Source organism: Rhinolophus sinicus, chromosome 2 (genome assembly GCF_057876585.1).
Source record: "Rhinolophus sinicus isolate RSI-liver-muscle chromosome 2, RSI-T2T, whole genome shotgun sequence".
Taxonomy (NCBI): Eukaryota; Metazoa; Chordata; class Mammalia; order Chiroptera; family Rhinolophidae; genus Rhinolophus; species Rhinolophus sinicus.
The window spans coordinates 138,812,333-138,827,979 of NC_142502.1; the positions used below are offsets into that span (position 1 = coordinate 138,812,333).

General features: G+C 35.2%; 1 protein-coding gene and 1 pseudogene across 3 annotated transcripts in view; one reads left to right on the plus strand and one right to left on the minus strand.

Annotated features, from left to right (window-relative positions):
• The window catches only part of EXOC6B (exocyst complex component 6B), a 629,322-nt gene that overhangs the window by 518,991 nt on the left and 94,684 nt on the right, over positions 1-15,647 (plus strand). The gene's annotated exons all lie outside the window — the stretch shown is intronic.
• LOC109438859 (large ribosomal subunit protein eL18 pseudogene) lies at positions 11,379-11,930 on the minus strand (annotated as a pseudogene).

Here is a 15,647-nt window from a genome sequence, read left to right on the forward strand (position 1 = left end):
CTGTAGAATAGTACAAAAAGAACAGTTTTTCGCATGACTGCAAATATGTGAAATAGTACAAAAAGAACAGTTTTTCACATGACTGCAAACTGAATTCCTTGGGGAATTTAGTTCACAGGTAGAAACTTAGGAAAAATCAGGAAAATATTGTTTATCACTCGTTTTCCTTTGCCCAAGCTTAGTTAATTTAAAGTCTCTTGAGATGTTTTATTCTTCCCTCTTCCTTGATAGTCACATCCTTTAAAAATCTGAAGAATCATCATGTGATTGTGTCTTTTCCATTTCCATTTTAAAAACATTATTGTAGACATATCTTTTATCATGAGACACCTAGAAAACTTTTGTGGAGCAGGCCAAATAAGAAAATAATCATAATAAATCATGATATTTTCATCTATCTGCTCTGCTCTCGTCTGTCATTTAAATTATGCTATACATATAAGACGCCACCAATAAATACTGAGTGAATTATCTTTATCCAAATATTTAGGAGATTCATTAGAACTCCTCTTCTTCCCTGTCCATATGGGCTCTGAAGAGAACAGTGGCATTGTCTTTAGAAAGGCCAAGGAAATCTGACCCTCTAGTTTGGGGCAACTCAGAAAGCTTTCCACTAGAAGAATCTGAAAAACCCAGGTTTCTTCTCCCCAGCCTTTCAAGGTATATCATTTCATATAGCTCAAATTATATTACATGAGAAACTCCTGTTTTATAATGGAAAATACTGGAATAAATATAATCTTATATTTAGTAATTCAGGATGACGTATATAATTTATTCAGAAGCAAATCTATTGTTTTTAATATATTATTATTTAGTATCATTTAAAAATGCAACATACATATTCAGGTTTCTGTTATAATTCTCTTTATGTATTCCCTTGGACAAATCCATAACCACTCTTATCCTTTACTTCTTTATTTTTAAGGAGATGTCTTTGTATTTATTTTATAGAGAAATTATGAAATATAATTCTTATCGTAAAGGCTCCTTATATTTAACTTCCACCTCTTTTGTACAATCTCTTTCAGTATATTTGGAAAAAAGTACATACTATAAGTCTACTTTTCTCTTCTTAATATTTAATGTACAATCATCTAATCTGTTTAAAATAAATACTCACACATTAAAAGGGACTTCAAAATGTCATCTGGTCTAATAATCATCCTTAGGCAAGCAGATGCTTCAAGAACTCAGGATGGAATCATCTCCTCTCTGCTTGAAAAACCTAGGAAAATGCAAACATTACATCTTCCTCTTCAGTCATTCAGCATGAGACCCCTGATATTCAGGAAGTAGTTCTTTAAGCCTGTTCCAGTTCATACTGTCTTAATAAATACTAACTGTGGTGCTTCTTAACCATAGTGAAGAGCTCAGTATCTACTCCTATGAATAATCCTTAGACGTAATTGACAACAGATAGAAGCAAACTAAGTGTCAATTGATAGAAGATTAGATAAAGAAGATGTGGTACATATATACAATGGAATACTTGGCCATCCAAAAAAATGAAAGCTTATCATTTGCGACAACATGGATGAACCTAGAGGGTATTATGCTAAGTGCTATAAGTCAGGCAAAGAAAGACAAATACCACATGATCTCACTAATATGTGGAATCTAAAAAACAAAATAAATGACAAAATGGAAACAAAGTCATAGATGGTTGCCAGATGGGAGGGTTAGGGGGCTGGGTGAAAAGGTGAAGGGACCAAGTACAAATTGGTAGTTACAAAATAGTCACAGGAATATAAAGTACAGCATAGGAAATATAGACAATAATATTGTAATAACGATGTATGGTGTCATGTGGTACTAGATTTATCGAGGGGATCACTTCATGAGGTATATAAATACCTCATTTATTGAGATATTTATTGATTTATTGAGGTATATAAATGTCTGTACAACTGAAACTGATATAATATTGAATGTCAACTGTAACTGAAAAATTTTTTTAATTGAAAAAAAGAAATTAAGCAGACTCAGAGATCGTGCTCTTTAAAGAGTATATTTGTGTCATTCTGGTTTTAACGCGCTCATTGAAGCTCTAGTTTTATTTTTTCTTAAATCATAGTAAATAATGGCTGAATATCTGTTCAATTTATGGTCCAGTCAGTCTCTTATAGGAGGAATACGAGAGTAAAGAACATAGAACTGTGCCTCTCGTTTCATATAGTATCATTGGAGAAGGACGTAACGCAATTATGTTAGCCATAGACCTTTTCTCTATAGCAAGAGTCAGCAAACTGTGGCCCACTGCTGTTTTTATGAATAAAGTTTTATGTGTACACAGCCATGCCCACTCATTTGCCTATTGTCTATGGCTGCTTTCGTACTACAATAGCAGAGTTGAGTACTTGATACAAAGAATAAATACATGGCCCACAAAGCCTAAAACATTTACTAGCTGGCTCTTTATAAATTTATTTTTAAAGTTTGCCACCCCCTACTGTGCAGTATTAAATGCAAGAAAGTGAAAACATTTACAAACTTTTAAAGGTCTGTGTAATATAACCAGTTGTTCATGTTTTTAATCAATAGAAATATGGTTTGCTTTTTTTTTAAATAAAAGCATGTGATTGTATAAAAGGACTGGTAGGGAACATTAAAATTTTTTTAAACATGTTGAAGTCTGAATAATTTATGGCAGACATTTTTAATATTCAAGATATTTTTATATATACTTTTTAAAAACTTAAAAATAAGGAAGTGGGGTCTGTAACCCCTAATGTCAGTGATATTGAGGCACAAGAAGTGTAAATAGATGTTCTTTTATTCTTGACACTGGTAATTATGTAAGTTCATGTTTAGAAAATTGAATCAAGAATGTATACATTCTAAATCATTAGCAAAAACTAAGTCAGAGAAAATTTCTGTGTAGCAAAGGAAACAGCAAAGAGGAAAACAAAACAGAAAGCATAAAACCAGATAATACAAGACCAACCATACTCATTATGCTAATAAATGTAAATAGGTTAAGTGTCCCTACTGAAAGGCTCAGATTGGCTTAAAAAAAAAAAAATCTGGACAATAAAAAGTGACTCTGAGATGTTAAATAAAAGGCAGAAAAATTTAAGCAAATACAATCTAAAGGGAAGCAGAGGCTATAGTATTAAAATTGGCGAGCATGGTTAGCAGTTAATATATTGATTGTTAGTTGAAGAAATTGAGATGCAACTGCATTTAATTTCATTGAACATTATATTATTGAGTTAGTGATGGAGCAAAGTCATTCAGGCCTATCATTACAGAAAATGTGTAACCTCTGTGGAGGTTATAGTCTTAGCCTTTGGATTAGTGCGTATATGTGTTAAGAAGAAGAAAATCTGGTTAAGAGCAGCAGAATATATCCAAGTTTCTGAGGAAAAAAGACAGATAAAGGTGATTGTTGCCTGTCTTCAACGTGTGCCTTCCTGATTCCAAATGCCTTGAAATTAGAGCCACATTGGTCAGAATTCTAGAGCTAAGCAATTGAATCAGGTTCTCTGTGGTCTGTTTCTGTTGTGAAGAGTCAAATTGAGGACAGGAAAAGAATGCCTTTGGAGAGTAAACAATGAATAATTGTTGATTTAATTCTTTTTTTTCTTTTTTTATTAAGTTTATTGGGGTGACATTGGTTAATAAAATTATATAGTTTTCAAATGTGCAATTCTATGATACATCATCTGCATATATTATTGTGGGTTCACCATCCAGAGTCAAATCTCCTTCTGTCACCATATATTTGATCCCATTTACCCTCTTCTACCACCTCCCTCCCCACTTACCCTCTGGTAATCACTAAATTGTTGTTTGTGTCTATGAGTTGTTGCTTATTTGTTTGTCTTGTTCATTTGTTGCTTTCAGTCTTATATCCCACATATGAGTGAAATCCTATGGCTCTCAACTGTTTCTGTCTGACTTATTCAGCTTAGCATGATAATCTCAAGATCCATCCATGTTGTTTCAAATGGCAGTATTTCATCTTTACTAATGGCTGAGTAATATTCCACTGTATATATGTACCACATCTTCTCTTTCCATTCATCTATCGAAGGACACTTCGGTTGTTTCCATGTCTTGGCCACTGGGAATGATGCTGCAATAAACATAGGGGTACATATATCTTCATGGATAAATGTTTTCAGATTTTTGGGGAAGATACCCAGAAGAGGAATTGCTGGGTCATATGGTAATTCTATTCTTTTTTTTTTCTTCTTAATTTTTTGAGGAAACTCCGTACAGTTTTCCATAGTGGCTGTACCAATTTACATTCCCACCAGCAGTGTATGAGGGTTCCCTTTTGTTTCTACAATCTCGCCAACATTTGTTATTACCTGTCTTGTTGATAACAGCCATTCTAACAAGTTTGTTCTTGTCTCCCCATACAAATCATCTTCTCTTTTTGTTTATCTTGGGTGTTTTTTCTTTTTGTTATTTTTTTTACCTTAGCACTCTTATGAAATTTGTTTAGACTTGTCATTTATATCTATTGTTCAAGTTGCTGAAGTCATGATCATTACTACCTTTAGTATTTATGGAAATTCTACTCTTGCATTTTTTTGCATCATTTCCACCAGCTCCCTTATTATGATCTCTTTCATTGTGGACTTCTGCTTCCTTGCATCATATTGGGAATGCAAACCAATTTTTATTTTTAAATTTTCTTTTGGTTTCTATATTAAATCTTTTTCAGAAATCCGTTTTTCTTCTTAAACTTTAAGGATGCTAATCTTTTGCAATGATCCTAGAGTAGTTTTCCATAGTTGTTTTTTTTTTTTTTTCTGACTTCTAATCCTAGAAAAAATATTTAGATGCATTGCGTATTTCAACAGGTAGCATATGTGGTTCACTGTGGTTTATTTACTCGGGTTTGTTTACCATTTAGTGTCCCCAGAAGTATCAGAAAAGAAAGTTCCTGCTCTTATATCCAAGTTAGGAGGCAGCACAGTACTATGTATTATAAGAATGTTGGCTTATAAGCCACTTTACAGTGTGTATTTCTTTCTATGCCAATAGCTCAAATACCAGATTTTCAGCTTTAAAAAGTACATACCTGTTAATCCCCTTCTAGAGTGTGGTTAACTTCATCTCAGATCCTCAGCTAGAGAGCACATTGGTATGCACGGTTCCTATCCAAGTATCCCACCTTTGGCAATTATTCATCTAATGCAACATTAAGGACTTACTGTTTATCATAAGCCTACCCCCATTGTCTTCTTCTCTGACATTGACCAGTAGGATGAATGGAAACACTATTGCCCCAACATGTCTTCTTCTTGGGATCTTCTAATCTGTGCACACGTGGTGACTTCATAATGCTTTGCATCACTTCAAGTCTTCTGCCATATTATGAAAGCGTAAGTACTAAGTAGGAGCTGAGAAAAAAGGATATCCAGCTTTGTGCACCTCAGAAAGCAGCAACTGATAAAGCATCTGCTAGTAAAAATGCAGAACAATTGGATCGCTCATGCATACTTTACTGGTGGGAAAACAATTTAGCAGTTTCTTATAAAATTAAATGTATACTTACCATATAGGCCAGCTTTCACACTCCTGGGCATTTATCCTAGAGAAATGGAAACATGTTTACACAAAACATGTACAAGAATGTTTGTAACATCTTTATTTGTGATAACCAAAAACTGGAAATGTATTTCCAATGTACCATCTACACGTACTACATGTAAAAGGATTAATGGGTAAGCATCTCTGATACATCTACGAGTAAAAAGGATTGAGTTATTGATATATACAAAATATGGATGTCTCTCAAGGAGATTATGCTGAATGAAAAATAAAAGCTAAACTCAAAGGGTTATATGAGGTCAGACAATTAAGTTCGTGAACTCATCGTAGAAAATGTGCTACATACCTCATTGCTGAATATCACTATGGTCACCTTCAAAGTACTCCCCTTGGGAAGCTACACACCGATGCCAGTGCCTAGTCCACCCTTCAAAGCAATTTTGGAGCTCTTTTTCTGGAATGGCCATCAGAGTATCATCAAAAGGTCTTCCTTTCAATATTTGCTTTATCTTCGGGTAAAGAAAGAAGTCATTGGGAGCCAGGTCAGGTGAGTAGGGAGGGTGTTCCAATACAGTTATTTGTTTACTGGCTAAAAACTCCCTCACAGACAGTGCCGTGTGAGCTGGTGCATTGCTGTGATGCAAGAGCCAGAAAATGTTGGTGAAAAGTTCAGGTTGTCTAACTTTTTCACACGGTCTTTTCAGCACTTCCAAATAGTAAACTTGGTTAACTGTTTGTCCAGTTGGTACCAATTCATAATGAATAATCTCTCTGACACCAAAAAAAGGTTAGCAACATCATTGCAACAAGTTCACAAACTTAACTGTCAGACCTCATATACTATATGATCCTATATATATAGCATTCTCTAAGTGACAAAATTATAGTGATGGAGAACAAATCAGTGGTTATCAGTGGAGACAGGGGAAGGTGTGACTAGTAAGAAGTAAAACAAAGGAGTTCCTTTATGGTAATGGAACAGTTCTGCATTCTGATTGTAGTGATAGTTACACAAATCTACACGAGATAAAAATTTATACAACTGTATATACACACACAAAAGTGCATATAAAGCATATATATACACATGAAGGTGAGTAAAACCCAGTGAAATCCAAATAAGGTCAACACCTGAAATCAGTATTGTAACATCAGTTTCCTGGTTTTGACAATGTACTCTGGTTATATAAGGTATTATCATTGGGGACAGCTTATTGAAGGGTTTATTTATAGAAACTGTACTATTTTTGCAACTTCTCATGAGTCTATTTCAAAGTAAAAATATATATATACCAGGGGTGCCAAAAAAATGTGTACACATGACTTGTATTCATCTTTTGTTATCGGTATATATTGAGTATTACAATTTTAATACAAATTTTTCCTTTCTTAAAATACATTTTTTTGGCACCCTCTGTGTATAGAGGTATGTTGTTTTTTTAAAAGCAACTATGCAACAGAGGAATGGCCACCCAATCTTTTTGATTGGTGTAGACCAGTAGTTTAGAAACCTGGGAGATCATCAGATTCACTTAAAGAGCTTTATAAAAAAAATATTCCCTCTGGACATCCCCTACCCCACACAGTCACACACCAGCCCTACTGAATCATGATCTCTGGAAATAGAGCCAAGGAGTCTGTATTTGCAGAAAATTGCCCGAGATTGGGAAACACCTTTACAGAGTCTGGTTTCTGAGCCTGGGGTAGGAGTGGAGAAGACCAGTGGGTCTGTTCTGTCTGCACTCTGGATGGTGATTTTTCAATTCTGCTCCAATCTCATTACAGTGAAAATCCTTCTGAATTCTGGCAATAAGTTAACCATTTGTTTTAGATTTTACATTGTTAAGAGCTTTTGTTTTTTACTTTATTCAGAGTTTTTATAGTTAGTTCAGTGGGAAATTTCTGGAGGCTGTGTCCTTAGCTACTAATCAGTTGCCAGTTTAAACCAGAAGCAGGGCAGTCGTACTTTTCTAGATGGACCTCGTCTTGGCCTTTTCCACATGTGAATGGTGACTTACTTCCAGCTTTCCCCAGCCAGCCTGCAGAGTTCTACTTTGCTTGATCAGATTTTCACATTGATGTGGCGTCAACATAAATCACGTTTCCCCCAAGATTGGCTAGTGAGTGGAAGACAGCCAAGGGACACCACAGTGAAGACATCAGTTAGGAAAATTACATCCAAAACCTGAAAGCTGCTGTCACTGAAGTTTTTGTTTATGAAAATTGGAAAAGCTCTCCCCTCTCAGCCACTGACATCCCTGATTTATTGTTTCTCTGCTGAAAATTATCCAAAGATGTTTTCAGACATTAGCTGGTGAAAGACAAATTTATTGAAGGTGTAGGCGAATGTAAAGAGCCATTAGATTTGTGAATTTCTCAGTCAGACATGGCAACCTTTTAAAAGCTAAAGTTGGCCAGATTCTTTTTGTGCTGATGAAAAATGAATTGAGGAGTTAATATGACCCATAGTGCTAGAAGGGACAGGTATTTTATGCTGTGGCACAAAGAACTCTGGGCCAATAATCAAGTTGAATTTGAGTGTCTACCCTGACTCTGCCACTAACCGAAAATGTATCCTTGGTCAAATTGCTTACTTGCTCTATGTCTCAGTTTCCTGATCTGTAAAATTTGGGGGTAGACATTAGACTAATGGTTTCAAACATTTATGACTTGTGGAATTTACAGTAAACATAATCTCATGATTACTCCCCTTCAGAATTTAAAAATAATGTTTTTTTATAACATATGATAAAGAAGCAAATTAAAAATTCAGATTTTGCATATTACCAAAGATTCTAAAATTAATTTCAATGTAATATTTATAGCAATTAAATACATGTCACCTTTTCCCATATTAAAATTATGCAGACTATTTAGTTATTTCAAACTAATTTGTAAGAGAAAGCATTATTTATTGAGTAATTTAATTGTAATATTTTATCGTCTTGGTGATCAAATATATGAAGTTCCAGTTATTAAAATACAGATCCAAAGAGCCAAATCTAATTATGCAACCTATTGAATTTTTAAATTTTGAATATTAAAAATAATTTGTTTTTATAATTTTCAAGTTGTGTTTCTAAATAAAATAAGAAAAGGTGTTTTATGCTACCCTGTTTCCCCAAAAATAGGACCTAGCTGGACAATCAACTCTAACATGTCTTTTGGAGCAAAAATTAATATAATACCTGATATTATATTATATTATATGATATAATATAACACCCGGTCTTCTATTGTAGTAAAATAAAACCTGGTCTTATATTAATTTTTGCTCCAAAAGACGCATTAAAGCTGATTGTCTGGCTAGATCTTATTTTCAGGGAAACACAGTAGTAAGTACAAGTATTTCTTTAAAAGTAAGTGTCGATATGACTAATGTTAAATTCTAATAAATAAAAAGTCAAGTTGAATATAAATATACTTCCTCCTTTTAAATATCTGTTTTAAAAAGCCTAAGGATAGTTTTATGTACATTGTAAGGAGTCTGATCAATGAATTTAATTACAAGTTTGTTTAAGATCATCTCTGAGACTTATTTGTAAAATTATAATCATTTAGTGGTCTTCGTTTATTTTTATTTTTTCAGTGTTCCTTATGTTTGTGGCCATTAACAATCTATTATGGGCTAAAAATTAAGCAATACAAGTGTGTATTAGTCAGAGTTCTCCAGAGAAACAGAACTGATAAGATGTGTGTGTGCATGAATATGTAGATGAATACACACACAAAAATCACAGATGCCAAAAAATGTGCACACATTTTAAGAAAGGAAAAAACTGTTAAAATTGTAAGACTCAATATATACCAATAACAAAAGATGAATACAAGTCACCTTTGACTTCTGCAATTACAAGCGGTGCTCAAAGTGGTTACCATCAGCATAATTTTTATACAGTTTTTTTCCTTTCTTAAAATGTATACATTTTTTTGGCACGCTCTGTGTGCGTGCGTGCGTGCGTATGTGTGTGTGTGTGTAATAGTTATGCAGCTTGATGTGTTTTCACAAAATGAATGGACCCAGAAAAGCCAGATAAAAAATAAATATTACCAAGAGTCCCCGAAGTTCCCCTTATACCTGCTACGAGCCCCTGATGTCTCCCGCCAAATAGTAATCAGCATGCTTTTTTCTATCAGTATTGGTTAGTTTGGCCTGTTTTGAACTTTACATGAATGGGATCATATAGTATGTACTTGTTTATGTCTAGCTTCTTTCATTAAATATTATATGTATTGGATTCATTTAAATTGTTGTATGAAGCAGTAATTTTATTCTTTCTCATTGCTGTCAAGTATTCCATTATATGAATATCCCACAATGTATTAATTTCTGTTTGATTGTTTGATGGACATTTGGGATATTTTTTTTGGTCGTGGTTTTTATAAATAGTGCTGCCCTGAACATCCTTGTATATGTTTTTTGATGTACCCCTTTCTATTCGATATATACGTAGAGTTGGAATTGCTGGTCATAGGATAGAATATATATATGTCAACTTTAGCAGATACTACCAGTTTTTTAAAGTGATTGAAATCAGGTTATATCAAGAGTGGTGATAATTCAGATTGCTCCCACATCCTCAACAACACATGGTATTGTTTTTTTTGGTTTTTTTTTTTAGCCATTCCAATTGGTGTGTACTGGTATCTCATTGTGAGTTTATTTTGTATAATATAATAATATATTGTACAATATAATAATATAATATAGGCATACCTCGGAGTAACTGTGGGTTTGGTTTCAGACCACTTCAATAAAGCAAGTATCATAATAAAGCAAGTTATCTTTTTTCTGATGGAGGATCTTGCCTTCAACTTGTAAAAAAACATATCTGTGAAGTGCAATAAAGTGAAGTGCATTAAAATGAGGGATGTCTGTAATTGATTATGTTTCCCTAATACTAATAATATTGAGTAATCTCATTTGTTAATTGTCCATTATGATATCTTATTTGGTGAAGTGCTAGTTCAGGTATTTTGCCCAGTTTTCTATTGGATTTCCTTTTTTATAATGGCCTTTTTGGTTTTTGGTATCAAGGTTATGCCAGTGTAATAAAATCAATTGGGAACTATTCCCTCATTTTCTTTCTCAGGAAGAATTTGTGAATAAATAGTGTTATTTCTTACTTCAATATTCGGAAGATTTCACCAGTGAAATTATTTCTGGGAAATTTAATGTGGACTGATTATACAAGTCTATATTAAATATACAAGTAACTGGTCAGATCTTCTATTTATTCTTGTGTTGGTTTGGGTAAATTGTGTTTTTCTAGAAATTTGTCAGTTGCATCTAAATTTTCCAATCTGTTGACATAAAGTTGTTCATAGTATTCTCATATTTTTAATTATCTGTAGGATCTGTAGTTATGCACCCTTTTTCATTCCTAATATTGGTAATTTATGCCTTCTTTTTTTTGCTCGATCATTGTTGATAGAAGTTTATCATTTTTACTAGTCTTTTCCAAGAACCATTTTTAACTTTGAGTTCACTTTACATTTGTATTCTACATCTCTGATCCTGCTAGGAGCAATAGCAGCAGCAGCAGCAGCAATAGCAGTTTGCTATTCTTTAACTTCTTGAGATGAATACCTAGATCCATCTTTCTTCTTCAGTCTTTCTTCATTTTAATGTATGCATTTAGGGCAATAAAGGTCCTTTGAGGCAGTTACACTTTCATCCCAACGATCTTTATATATCATATTTTTATTAACATTCAGCTCAAAATATTTTCTAATTTTCATTTTTATTTTTTGACACATGAGTTATTTGGTAGGGCATTAATTTCCATTTTTGTATTTCTTAGATTTTTTTTTTTTTTTTTTTGTCAGCATCCAAAAGCTTTTTAATAACAAGGTCGGATCTGGGATTAGTATTTGTAGCCACTGCTGGCCCTTCGGCCTCTGGCACACTCAAACTTCTGGCCTGTGGAGCGCACGTAGGGTTTGGTGTGGCTGTGCAGGGCTCCAGGGGCCTTGCCGAAATGCCTGGATACATCTTGGCCCTTGCGAGGACCAGAGAGCAGGACAGTGCCACAGCCCTTAGGGGAGTCCAGGGCCCACTGATCAAAGGTGAGGATCTTGCCCCTGGCTTTGAGTTTGCAGCTCCAGGCACGGCTGCTCACACGAAGTGTATGAATCTTCAGTTTGGAGATCTCCTGTACACGCACATCATTGGTTACAGTCCCTACAACCACAGCAGCTTTGCCCTCCTAGCCAGGAACCTTCATCTCGATCATCTGGAAAGGGCCAATTGGTGTGACTCATGAACAGTCTCTCAGTATCACCTGGTTGAAGGTGAAGTTGGTTCGTCTGGCCAGAAACCAGTATAGCTTGACCAACAGCTGTAGGTAGATGTCCTGTCTCTTGGGCTCCTTGCATGGAAACTTTCAGTATTTGTTGTGATGGATATTGTCTCCCATGATGGTGCCTCCTGCTCCACCATGTCTGGAAAGCCTTAGCTATCTTTTTATTATTGATTTCTAGCTTGATTCCACTGTGGTCAGAGAATATAATAGAATGATATCTAGTCCTTTGAAATTTGTTAAGATTTGTCAGATGGCTCAGCATGTGGTCAATTTTGGTAAATATTCTATATGCCCTTTAAAAATGTGTGTTTTCTGCAGTTATTGGCTGTGGTGTTCTGTAGACATCAGTTAGATCAAGTTTGTAAATCTGTATCTCTACTGATTTTTTGGTTCTAATTGTTCTGTCAGTGATTGAGATAGGAATGAAACAGTCCAATTATGATTGTGGATTTGCTCATTTCTCCTTTTAGTCTTGTCCATTTTTTTCCATATAAATATTCCAGTTTATACTTCTAGGTGCATATAAATTTAGAATTGTTGCATCTTCTTGGTAGATTGATTCTTTAGCTTTCTGGTATGACTCCCTGTATCTCTAATAAGGCTTCTTGCCTTAAAGTCTACTTTGTCTGATATTAGTATAGCCACATCAGCATTCTTTTTGGCTGGTATTAATATTTGCATGGTATATTATTTTCAGCTTTTCAAGATTGTTATATTTAAGGTATGCTTTTATAAGTGGCATGTAAAGTGTTTCTTTGTTCTAAAAAATTCTGCTTGCCCTTTTTTTTTTTGCACTTTTTCCATCTTCCTTGCCCTTTAAAAATTAATTGCATTTTATTATTCTCCCTTTTTTCTCTGTTAGCTTATTTGTTATTCAGTCTTTTAATGATTTCCCTAACACTACAACAAGCATGCTTAACTTATTAGAGTCTAATATAACTTAACAAGTCCTACAAAATGCTAAAACTTTAGACTACTTTAATTCAGTTTACTCCATTCCTATCTTTTTTATTATTGCTAACATATATATAACTTCACAAATATTTTAAATCCAAAGTAATACTAGTATTATTACTGATAATATGTTTATATGTATCTACATATTTACCCTTTTGTTTCCACATTCTTTTTAATATTTCTTTTAGTGTAGGTCTCCTGATTATCTCAGCTTTTGTCTTGAAAGGTCTCTTTTTTTCCCTTTATTACTAAAGGATATTTTCACTGAGTATTGAATTCTAAGTTGCCAGTTATTTTCTTTTAGCATGTCAATGTGTAGTTACATTGTTTTCTGATTTCCATAATTTTTCTTAATGAAGTCAGGTGTCAGTCTTGCTGCTCCTTTGAAGGTTTGTCTTTGCTTTTGGCAATTTTACTCTAGTGTATCTTGGTGTGCTTTTCTTTGTGTTTTCCCTCTGTGGAGTTTAAAATTCCTTTTGAATCTATGACTTGATATCTTTCATCAGTTTACAGAATTTGCAGCTGCTGTCTCTTCCATTGTTTTCCTTCCCCCATTTGTGGACTCCGAATACACATATTTTGGCTCTTTTCTCTATGTACCATATGTTTTATCTTTTTACTTCAATCTAGTTATTTGCTTCAGTCTAGATATTTTGTACTCACCAATATTCCTATTTAATCATCCTCTCTCTTCAGCTGTTCTTAAACCCACTGTATTCTTAACTTTAGCTATTATATTTTCCTCCCTTTCTTTCGCTTCCCCTGCCCCCCACTCCAGTTCAAGCTGCTGTTTCTCAGTCTAGTTGTGTGGGACACAGCTCTCTGGCCCATGCTGGTATTATGAGCCTTGCACTACCCCCCCCCCCCCACCCAGGGGCTGAGGCAGTCGGTCGCCGGTCGTCAGTCATCCACTCATGGCAGCTCACGCTGGCCACCGGCCGCTCATGGCAGCACATGGTATCCCACGGCAGCACATGGTAGCCCATGGCAGCACACAGCAGCCCATGACAGCTCATGCCAACCTCCAGGTGCTCACAGCAGCCCACCTCCAGGGAGAGCCGGTGTTCACAATCTTAGCTGTAGAGGGTGCAGCTCACTGGCCCATGTGGGAATCCCACTGGCGACCTGGCACTAGGAGCATGGGGCTCCAACCACCTGAGCCACTAGGCCAGCCCTGGCTATTATATTTTTCAGTGCTAAATTTCCTGTTTTTTCAAATATCAATTATTTGGTGGAACTCTGTGTTTTGTCTTCTATTGTACATGTTAATTACAGTTATTATTTTAAAGTCCATTTCTGATCTTGTTCACCTGTAGGACTGTTTCTATTGTCTGTTTCTCTCTTACTCTTGTTCTTGGCAAGTCTGTATTTTTATTGCATCCCAGCCATTGTGTATGAACAATTTTAATGGCCCTGGATGATATTCTCCTCCAGAGATTCACCTTGTCTTTTGGCAGGTATCTGGAGTAAGGGAGATATCACTGCAATCCAGTTAGGAACTTTGCAGGCTTGTGGCTGGGATGCAGTTTTCTTAAGGTTCAGTCTACACTTTGTTCATATTCACTGTTATAGGTCGCCCTCCATGTGTCCCAATAGACTAGATCATTTTAGTAAGACCCTTGCCCCCCCAGGTGGGATCTGAATTCTAATTTTTGTTTCCTCGACACCAAGAGTCTGCAGAAAACTCTGCTGTACTGTGCAGCTATTTCCTGTGTGGCTTTTCAGTCCCCTGCCTTCCACAGTTTAGTATCAGCACAGGCCACTAGACTCACATTTCTGTCCCTCTCTTCTCTCTGCGATCTTGATTACTTAAATGTTTTCTTCCTTGGTAATACCAAACTCCAATTTTTATCTCTCCATCCCTGTTAGTTTGTCAAAAGTTCTCCTGGTTTCTCTTCCTCTCTCCTAACACCAAGACTCTGATATGCAGAATTTTGCGTTCCTCTCAAAGAACTTCTCTGTTCTTACAGAGCCTGTCTTCTTATGTCCTGAATGCCCCTGCAGCTCTCTAATGCTTTCAAGCAACCTTTTATTTTTTTTAAAAATTTTGTTTCTGTCTTTTCTAATTGTTCTTGGCAAAAGTGTTGGTCTGCTACAAGTTACTCTCTCCTTCCCAAAAACCTGTTTCTTGATTTCAAATAGAAGTACTTACTGATGCCATTATGACCATTAATGTTTTGAAGCCTCGGGGGTTCTCAACCATGTCCCTAAACTAAATGATCTCTGAAGGTATGTTTCATTTAAATTCCCACTGATTCTTTCAGGTTAATATCATGGACTTTTAATATAATTGATGCATGGGAAATGGTCATTCTTTTTGCCTAACTCTAATGTCTATTTTATCTCACAGTACTTTACTAGAGAAAGGGTTGTGAGCACCAGAAATGTAAAAAGGAGAAAAAATAGTAAGTTACCATGGTTGAAACATACCTGAGTTAATTTGTGAAGCAGTCATAGGCAATGCAGGCAATAGAGAGACTCCCAAAACAGAATATGAGAATGAAACAGGGAAACAAAAGACAGAAGAGATGTCAGGACATGGTATTTGAATCTACTTCATAAATAAAATGCTTTGTTACAATGACTTTTTTAAAAAAGTACAGACAGGAGAAAATGGCAAAATAGGATTAGAATGATAGGAAGAGATTAATGAAGACCAGAAGTTGTAATGACTAAGACCCTCCACAGAGTGAGTACTCAATAACATGCTTGCTGTGAGACAAATAAAAACTGTAGTTTTAGGAAGCATTACTTGGTTCAGAAAAGCAGGTTTTTGTTGTTATTGTCATTGTTACTGACGATGATGCTGTGCCTCAGCCATCTGTTTCTAAATGACTCAGTACCTTTAGAAAATTTTCTATACTTATTCTGCTC